Source organism: Balaenoptera musculus, chromosome 11, assembly GCF_009873245.2.
Source record: "Balaenoptera musculus isolate JJ_BM4_2016_0621 chromosome 11, mBalMus1.pri.v3, whole genome shotgun sequence".
Classification (NCBI taxonomy): Eukaryota; Metazoa; Chordata; class Mammalia; order Artiodactyla; family Balaenopteridae; genus Balaenoptera; species Balaenoptera musculus.
This window is the reverse complement of record NC_045795.1, coordinates 40,267,978-40,278,301: the sequence shown is the minus strand read 5'-3', so window position 1 is coordinate 40,278,301 and position 10,324 is coordinate 40,267,978.

The window sequence follows — 10,324 nt, the reverse complement described above, 5'->3', positions numbered from 1 at the left end:
ACTATGTCAGACATGTTCCAGGCACTGAGGATACAGTAATGAAGAAGGGTTGAAAGTGCTTACCCTCATGGAGCTTATAGTCTAGTGGGAAAGAGACAGGCAATAAATAAATAAGCAACAGATGCATATAATGTTTTCACAGCACTTATGAAGAAAAAGCAAAGCCAGAGGATAGAGGCCTGGGGAGTGTATGCTGTTTTAAATGGGGTGGTCGGGGGCTCCTCTCTGAGGAGATGACATTTAAGCAGAGACTAGAAGGAGGTGAAAGGTGAACCATGTGGGTATCTGGGGAAAGAGTGGTCCAGGCAGAAGTGACAGCAAGTGCAAAGGTCCTGAGGTAGGAGTCTACTAAGCACCTGGTGTGCATCCTGAATCCTGAGTGTATCCTCGGTCTCCCTCGCTCTCTCCAGCAGCTAGGGAGAAGGACAATGTTGGACGAGGTTCAAAGGGAGTGAATCAGGCAGGCTGCCCTGGGACTTCCTCCCTTTGAGTCCCCCCAACCCACAGCCCTGGACCCCCTCTGCCAGCCCTGCCTGCCATCCCTAGTTAATAGGTATCCACATAAGCTGCTTTGTGCCAGGAATCCAGAGCATTGCCTTCTTTGCCTGCCAAGTCCCCTGATTTTTTACTCAAAGCCAAATGCCATTATGCCTAACTGCCTGTTATGGGACTCCCCAGCCTGGATCTTGTGGGCCAGGAACCAGACTGTGGCAAGTCCTGTTCCTGAAGAGGGCCTGGAGCTTGGGGCTAAAGGCCCAGTACAGGGTTACAGGAGGGGAAGCCCCCAAGTGTTCCACTCTGAGGCCAGCTGGCCAAGGGCGATGTTTCCAAGGAGGCCACCAGGGCTAGGGTTAAACCACAAGGCTGTGGAGCCAGGTGGCCTGGGCTTGAATCCCAGCTCTGTCCCCCGCTAGCTGCCCACTATGGGCAGGTTGATTACCCTGTGGGTGCCTCTCACCTAAAAAATGGGGGTGATAATAACAGGGTGAGTGCGAGGTCTAAATGAGATCATATCTGTAAGGTTCTTAGCCCATGACAAGTGCTATAAAAGTGTTTTTTAAGTAAAAAAGAAAGTGCTTAGTGAAGTGTATTTTAAAATCACTCTCTTCCATGTAATTGTATTGAAAATGTTCAGTAGGAAAAGGGTTCACCCCCTTTAAGAATAATCTGGAAGAAACTGCTTCTGTCAGCACAAAAGTCAGTGATTAGGAAACAAAGCAAGAGTTGCCAACAGTTTAATTAGTTCCTTTTAGCGCTTAAGGCCAAACCCAGAGGCCTGTACAGGTGGGAGCAGTGACTAGCCTGGGAGGGGCCAGCACACCCTGGTTTAGGGGCATCCGCTGGCAGGGACCCCCCACCCCAGCCTCGGTGAACACGCTGAGTTGAATGGGCAGAGCCGGGGGCTCAGCCTGTAGGCATCTGACCCGCAACAGCCAAGGAGGCCCAAGGCGAGGGGGACTGTGGGTGCCAGGGCCTGGATGGATGGATGGAACACAATGCAAGTGTATTGAGAGAATGAAAAGTCCAGTAGTAACAAGAGGAATAGAAAGTCAGCAAGCTACGTGGACCAGGCCTCCACTGTCTATTCAAACTTTCTGCACAGATATCATCTTTCTTTTTCCATCTCTTTGATTACTAAGGCACACTCTCAGTTTGTCCTTAAAAGGGGGGAAAAAGCACGACTGGAGGGTGCTAGTCATGAGCCTGGTGCTTTCCAGTTCTATATCCACGTTGGTGGCATCTGTCTTCCCTTGAGGGCAGAAACAAATGCCAATATGATTTATCAAGCACAGATAGGAAAACTGAGGTTAAGAGTTCTGCGAAATTGCTGAGCTCAGAGACCTCCCACAGAGCAGACTTTCCACAAGAGGGGTGTTCAGTGGTCAGGACTGAGGCTGGGGTCCCGGGTGTCCCCTTCCCTCTTAGATCTCTCCACCTGCCCCTCTCCCTCTCCCAGGACCTCGTCCCTGGTGTCTCCCTGAAGAGCTGCAACCGGACAACAAACTCCCTTCAAGCAACGGCAGTCACAGGGATGGAAGTTAATTTCTACCAAGTGCCAGAATGCAGTGGGGTTTAAAAGAGAAAGCAGGTTTGATTTTTGTATTTGATTTGTATTAGAAATCTATGACTATTCCCACTGCCACCCTTAAGTAAAATAAATCACCCTTAAATAAAATAAAATAAATCTCAAAAGTAAGTTAGCTATGGTGTTAGAAGTTAGGACAGTGGTCACCTTTAAGGAAGAAAGAAAGGTATAATTATATTTACTGACCAGGGTGGTAGATGTGTTCACTTTGCTGATATACAATGAGCTATAAACTAATGATTTGTACATTTTTCTGTATACATGTTGTAGCGGTTGCTAAAGCTGGTTCACCCTAGTTCATGAGGGCCAATTGTTAAACAGGAATTTGTGAGTCAAGTGTCAAACTGTTGGTAGCTTAAAATTAACCATTAAGAGAGTATTTACATCATTAATTTAACAAAATTTACAAATGAGTAATTTTTCTTTTCCCAAACTGCATGTATTTCTGTTATACTGCAATAAAAAAAGTTTTAAAAAAAAGAGAAAGCAGGATGCCTAGAGAAATTAAGGAAGACATTCATAAATAGAGAGCTACACCATGTTCCTAGACTAGATGACTCAATATCGATAGTGTCAATTCTCCCCAAAATGATCTGTAGATTCAGCAAAATTCCAGTCAAAGTTCCAGCAAGTTTTTTGTGGAAATTGACAAGCCTATTCTAAAACATACATGAAAGTGCAAAATACCTAAAATAGGCAAGAGGATCATGAAGAACGAAGATGAATGACTTAAACTACCTGATTTTAAAACTTTCTATAAAACTACAGCCATTAAGACACTGTGATATTGGTGTAAGGGTAAATAAATAGACCAGTATAAGAGAATAGAGAGAACCCCAAAATAGACCCACCCATGTATGGTCAATTGATTTACGACAAAGACACCACTGCAATTCAGTGGAGAAAGGATTTTCTTTGTCCCTCCAACCAGCCTGGTCCCATCATGGGCACCAGAGGGAGGGAGGGGGCTGAGAAAGGAGATGATGGGGGAAGGGGACTCACCCAGCTTTTGGTGAGAGGGGCTGGTCCTCTGTGTGTCTGTGTGTGTGTGTGTGTGTGTGTGTGTGTGTGTGAACAGCTTCCTGAGGCATCAAAGGCAGTTTTTTTCCCCCAGAGGGACACCAGGTTGTTGCATTGTTGGGCTGAGCCACACAGAATCAAAGTTGCTTGGTAATGAGGAGCCGCTGCCAGCTGGGGTGTGACCTGGGCAGCCCAGGTCCCTCCACCTCCAGAATCTGCTTCATCCAAAATCCAGGCCAGGCCAATCATTCTCCCCTCCCAGCCCCACCTTTCCACTAAGGATCTCTCTGGAGACCAGAGCAAAGGCAAGAGGCTTCAGAGGCAGCCAGAGGGCTTGAGGGCAAAACTAAGGGAGCACAGGGGCGAGAGGATGACAGTCAGAGAGACCAGAGACCAGAGAGGGGCGGTGGAATAGTGACGAGAGGTGATCTCTCTGCCCACACAGGTGTCCTATTTCACAAAGATTGGAACACAGATGGAAAGCACTAGAGATTTTTGCCCTCTGTGTGCTTCTGGCCAAGGACATCTGGAGAGAGAAGTTGCAGGAGGCCCACGAGCTCCTGGGCTGGGGCTGCTCTGAGAGAACAGAAGGAAAAGGAGAGACAGACCTGCACACAGGGACTTCCCCCTCCATAAAAACTGCGGCATGAGGTTTGAGTAATAAGAGCTTACACTTCTTGAAGACTCACTGTGTACCACCCCTGTTCTAAGTACTGTATACTTGACTCATTTAATCCCCATGACAGCGCTATGAGGTCAGTACAATTACTATCTCCACTTTGCAGATGAGATAACTGAGGCACAGAGATGTTAACTAACATGCCCAAGACCACACAGTAGATAAGTGGCAGAGACAGGTTTCTGACCCAAGTAGCCAAGCTGAACACGACTGCGGGGATGGGGAGTGGAGGAAGGCGCTGAAAGGATGTTGGGGAGCAGAGGGGCCCCGGCAGATCCGCGGGAGTCGAGTAGGGCGCGGCGGGCTTCCGCGGTCTCCATGGCAACGCGAAGGGTTGGGGGAAGAGGGGAGACGCAGGGGGAGAAGAGAGGCCTCTGTGCATTGATCTCGCGCCAGACAGATTCAATCCCGAGTGAAAATGGATTTTTTAATGCATCTATTAGCTGCTTTGAAAACGCAAATTGAGTTCAGGAGAGACGGAGGCCGCCATCAGAAAACAATTTGGCGTCTAAGACCCTGGGGGGCAGGGGGCGCCCTAGAACGAGGTGCCCATCCCCCAAGCCTGAGCTTAGCCTTGGTGAGGGGGGAGGGAGGAGGTACCCTGGGGCCCTTACCCCTCCCCAGTCCCCAGGGTAAGGGGATCTAGCCGTGGGGCAGCTCTGCCACAGAAAAGAGCACATTACTGCCCCAGAGGGAAGCCAGCTCTCCTGAAGGGCACAATACCGGAAGTCTTCCTGGACGAGGCCGAATTCTGAGGGGCCTTTGAAAACTCGCATTCAGCAAATACTGGGTTCAGGCAAAAATAATGCTCAGCAAGCTTTGGCCCAGCGCTTTACAATTTATAAAAGGCTCCCTCGATAGCTCTTAGTTGAGTCCTCCTAAGGGCTACAGAGAGCGGGTGTGTGATTCCGTTTTACAGTTAAGGAACTCGATGCGGAGGAGGTGTGTTGCCAAGATCACTCAGGCAGGGCCCAGGCTAGAATTCCCAGTCTCTGTTTTGTGAGACCCACGTCTCTGGGAGGGAAAGGAGCTGCAGGAGCCGGCCTGGGCCAGAGGGCTTGGTAAGCAGGGAGTCAGATTGACGTGGCTGCGGCCAGAGAGCAGGGCTGGCCTCTCCACCAGCTTTCAAGAGAGGCTGAGGGGGGCTGGAGGAGGCAGGAAGTAGAAGGGAGGGATGGAGGGGTGCGGGTCAGATACACAATTACTTCTCTTCATTGTCATTGGCTGTGTGTGGAGCCTTCTTTGCATATGCAAATAAATTCATCCTCCCACAATTACGCAGTAATCAGGAGCAAATTACCTTCTTGCTGTTTACTTTCAGCGTCCTTAATTAATCTGGTTATTAGATGATTAATGAAGCTTATTTGGTGAGAAATTCATAGCAAAAATGGAGAAGGGGATGTGTGTGTATAAGGGGTGTGTGTGTGAAGGGGGTGGGAGATGGTGCACTTACCCAGAAATTGAGGCAGTCCCTGGGCTTCCCTTCAGCCTTCTCAGCCTCTTTCCTGTCCTCCACAGTTTCCAGCACACACCCAGACCCACCTTTCCTTTCTCCCAATGCACCATTCCCAGCTCCCTCTTGCAGCCCATCACCTCCTCCAGGAAGCCTTTGGGGATTGGAAAAGTGGCCCCTAGTGTCTTCCAGAGTCCCTTGAAGGCAGTGGCCACAAACAGGGCTGGAGGTCGAGAGTTAGTTCCCTAGTCATCTCTGTTGCCCCCCAGGGCCCACTCCAGGCACCCTAATTCTCACACTGCCTCATGTTCAATGCCCACCCCCCTGCTGTGTCCAGGCAGTGTTCCAAAAGTGGTCCTCTGCCCTCTACAGGCAAAAGTAACCTCCCACAGCTTGTGGACCAGATCTCTGTCCAGAAGTTACCGAGTGTGTCCACCCTGCACACTCACACACACTGACTGGGCTGTGAAACCAGCAGACTCAGCTTGAGAGAACACTAAGATCATATTTCTTTTAATAATTTACCAGTAACAGTCTGAGGCCCAACCTGCTCATGCTGGCAGTAGTCAGGATTTCTCCTGAGGTACACTTCCCTAGACAATTTCTGGGCCTCCCAAGGACAAGTGTTCATGTCTCCAGTTTTATCCTGGAGTCATTTGTAATCTGACTTTTGTCTATCCAGCTGCTCTTAAGATCTCTTTGGATTTCTGCTGTTTCACTACAGTGTTTCTAGGTCTGGGTTTCTCTTTATTTACTCTGCTTCAATTCTTCATGCTTCCTTCCCAGGATTTGTCTTTTTTATCATTTCTGGAAAATTCCTAATCAATATCATTAAGTATTGCCTCCCCCAATTCCCTCAATTATCTCCTATGGAATTCCTAGATGACATTTGTTAAATTCCTTATTCTATATCCCATGTCTTTTTTTCCTCTTGTTCATATTTTTCTCTCTGTGCTGTGTTATGGCTAATGATTTCTTCAAATCTGTTTTCCAGTTCAGTAACTATCTCTTCAACTGTATTTAATTTGGTGTTTAACCTGTGCATTGGGTTTTACATTTCAATGTTATCATTTTCATTTCTGAGTCTATGTGTTCACTTTCATATTTGCCTGGTTTTCCTGGTAGCATCTTTATTTCTCTAAACACTTTTAACAAGTTTTTGTTTGTTTGTTTTTGTTTTTTTAATATTCTGGATCTGATCATTCCAGTATCTTAAGTCTTGAAGGTCTAATTTGGCCATTTGTTGTTTTTACTGACTCACTCATGAGCAGTTGTTTCCTCATGTGCTTTGTAATTTTGTATTGCAAACTCAAGCTTAGCTGGGTTCTACACCTGGGACTCCTGCACAGCAGGAGTTGAGGGTGTGTCCCTCCCAAGAGAATTTGCTTTTGCTTCAGCCCTGTGCCCCAGGGGCTACCAATACACTTGGAGTTAATTTCACTACTTGAAGTTTCCTTGAACACAGGTAATGCAAATGTTTATCCTAAACCCTTGTGTGGGCAGGCCTGTGGTTACAAACAAAAAGGCTTTTTTTTCTATCTAGAACACAAGCTGAAATAAACAAATATTCTTATCATTTCTCTTTGCCACTGGAGACTTTTTTTCTCTATCCTTTCACAAAACCTGTAGCTTTGAGAGTCCTGGTTTTTGTTTTTTCGTTTTTTTTGTGTGTGTGTAGAGGTCTCAGTTTCAGCTCCCCACCATGAGTGCCCACAACCTGTCTCTTTCTTCCTTGTGGAGCCTTTAACAAGACTCTAGGCCTTTGTTTCTGGGCCTGGACAACCATGTCCCCCAGAAGACATTTCTGGTTGTCACAACTGGAGGAGAGAGTTGCTTTGGCAACAGCTGTTACTCTTCCACAACCTCCCTCCTCCCCTGACCTCCAGGTCTCTTCACCCCCCTCGCTCACAACCTTAGAGAGAATGTCCTTACCTCCCCCCAGCCCAAGACCCCAGTAATTCCTGCAGCAAGAATATGCATCCCGGGCTTCCCTGGTGGCGCAGTGGTTGAGAATCTGCCTGCTAATGCAGGGGACACGGGTTCGAGCCCTGGTCTGGGAGGATCCCACATGCCACGGAGCAGCTGGGCCCGTGAGCCACAACTACTGAGCCTGCGCGTCTGGAGCCTGTGCCCCGCAACGGGAGGGGCCGCGATAGTGAAAGGCCCGCGCACCGCGATGAAGAGTGGCCCCCACTTGCCGCAACTAGAGAAAGCCCTCGCACGAACCGAAGACCCAGCACAGCCAAAAATAAATAAATAAATAAAAATAAAAATAGCTATAAAATTTAAAAAAAAAAAAAAAAAAAAAAAAGAATATGCATCCCATCCCTCAAGAGTCTGTGTCAGGCTTGTCCACTCTGGAATCCAGAGCCTGGCCCACAAGAGATGCTCAGTATTGACTTGCTGAATGAATGAATGAGGCCCTGCTTCTGGACCCAGCAAGGCCATTATAATAAGCGAACGTACATTTCCTGGCTTCTGGGTTATTCAACTTCAAAGTGACACCATGTTGGGACAGCCACAGTGCACATTTAGGGAAAACTTTTCTCTAATGCTTCAAGGGCACAGCCAGCCGGGCTAGAGGAGCTCCTGATTTCCATAACTAAACAGGGCACTTAACCTTGCAAACTGCCGCATCTGTGCTCCAATTTGTGGTGACTTTACAGTTTCCTCCGAGAACAAATAGGGCGGACTCTTGCTTGTTTGTAACTACAGGGCCCAGCCTGGGATGAAGACAGACAAAGCAAAGGGAGCCCATTCCAAAGCCTTAATTCTCCACCTCCAAAAACTCAAACTGCCGCAACCCCCAACACTCTCCCTGGAAAGAGCAAAACAAGGTCTTTGTGGTCAGAGCAGTCCCTGTAATTCCAAGGTCATTCACTCCATTCATTCATTCATTCAATAAATATTTGTAGAATATCTCCGTGTGCACCGTTTCAAGCATCTGAAGTTTAGTAGAAAATAAAGTCCCTGCCCACTCAGCGCTTTTATTCTCCTGGGAGAGACACCATCAATATACTATGCCAGGTGGGTGATAAGGTCTATGGCTGGAGTAATGGGGGGGTGGGAATGCCGTTTGAGGGGCATCAGAAAATGCCTCTCTGTGAAGACAACTTCGTTCAGTGAAAGTAAGTGCGCCAGAATTGGTGGAGGGGAGGGAAGTTCGGGAAGAGAAAGGGGAACATAGGAAGGAAAGGAAGCTGGAAAAACACTAGGGCCCCACCCCATTGAGCCTCATGGGCCTTGCCTAGAGATCTGAGGTTTATTTTCACCGTGATGGGAAACCTGGAGGGTTTAAAGCAGGGACATGAAAGAATCCGATTTACATTTTCACAAGGTCCCTCTTGCTGCTGCATAGGACCTGTGTGAGGAAGCAAGAGCTGAAGCAGGGGGCCTAAATAACCCAGGCTAAGTGAAAGACAAGGGAAGGGGGCAGGGCACAACTCTTTAAGAATTACATAGCCACACAGCTGTTGTGGATATGACATAAACTGGTTAGGACTAAGTCCAAGATGGTGGAAGATTCGACTTCCAGTGGACCTTGAGCCTCATTATACGCTCATTGTAATACATTAACTAAATGACACACCCACAGGTGCCAGGACAGTTCCAAGGCCAACCATAAAAGGCCAAAAAGTGGGCAGTGGCCCAATTCCTGGAAATCCCCGCCCCTTCACCAAAATAGTTGGAATAATCCTCCCACTCAATAGCCTATGAAATTACCCAGCCCATAAAAACTAACCACCCCATATTTTGGGGCCCCTCACCTCCTGAGATGGTCCACACTCTGTCTATGGGGTGTGTTTCTCCCAGAGCTGCTCTTGGCCTTTTGAGACGGACCACATGCTGTCTATGGAATGTGTATGTCTCTAAATAAATCCACTTACCTTTCAGTTTGCCTCTTGCTGAATTTCTTCTGCACTGAGACATAAAGAACCTGAGCTTCATTAAGTCCTGAGAACAGGTGTGCAATCTTAATTAAAAGACAGTGTGTTCGAGTCCCAGCCCGTGAGTTCAAGTCCCAATCTGAGTATTGGCTGAGTCCCATCTGAATTGTGCAATTTCATAAGGATAGTGGTGGTTTGCACCAGATGGGAAGGAGCGGTTGGATTTTGAGACACCTCCTAAAGGCAAGCCACCAGGACTCGCTGACACACTGGATGAGGGGTGGGGGTTAGGGGTCAAGGTTGATCCTATAGTTTCTGACCATGAGGCTGGTGGGGCCTTTTATTGAGAGGAGAGAAGAGGGAGGAGCAGGTTGAGGGGTGGTCGAAGGTCTGGATCTGCACATGCTAAGGTGCAGGTGCCTGGTGATGGGGTTCAGAACAGGCCATCCCAAAATATGACACCTTGGCATATGGAATATTTTAAGCTGAGTGTGTTTAAAAACGGCAGAAGCAGGAAGGTCACCCTGACCTACCTCCCACCTTCCTTCCCTGAAACAGGTCATAAAACCTTCATGAGACAGGTGCTCTCCCTACGCCCCATGAAAGGAGCTTCCTCATCTCCGAAGACAAAGTGGTGACAAGAAGGAACCTAACAAAGAGGCCCTGCTAAGTTCTCCTAAGTTTATTACACTTACCTCTAGAACTCTCTAACCTGTCATATTTTTGTTTTTTTTAAAGCTGAGGCTAAAGTGATTTTTAAAAATTAATTAATTATTTCTATTTTTGGCTGCATTGGGTCTTCATCGCTGGGCGTGGGCTTTCTCTAGTTGCGGTGAGCGGGGGCTACTCTTTGTTTCAGTGCGCGGGCTTCTCTTGTTGCGGAGCACGGGCTCTAGGCGCGCCAGCTTCAGTAGTAGTGGCTCGCGGGCTCTAGAGCGCAGGCTCAGTAGTTGTGGCGCATGCGCCTGGTTGCTCCACGGCATGTGGGATCTTCCCGGACCAGGGCTCGAACCAGTGTCCCCTGCACTGGCAGGCGGATTCTTAACCACTGCGCCATGGGGGAAGTCCCTCTAACCTGTCATATTTCTATGCAGCTGGCTTCTCTTCATCAAATATAGCATAAAAACACTCGGTTCTGTTTCTTCGGCTCTTCTTTCCTTATGAAGGCTCCCATGTCATGTAAAGCTTACATTAAATAA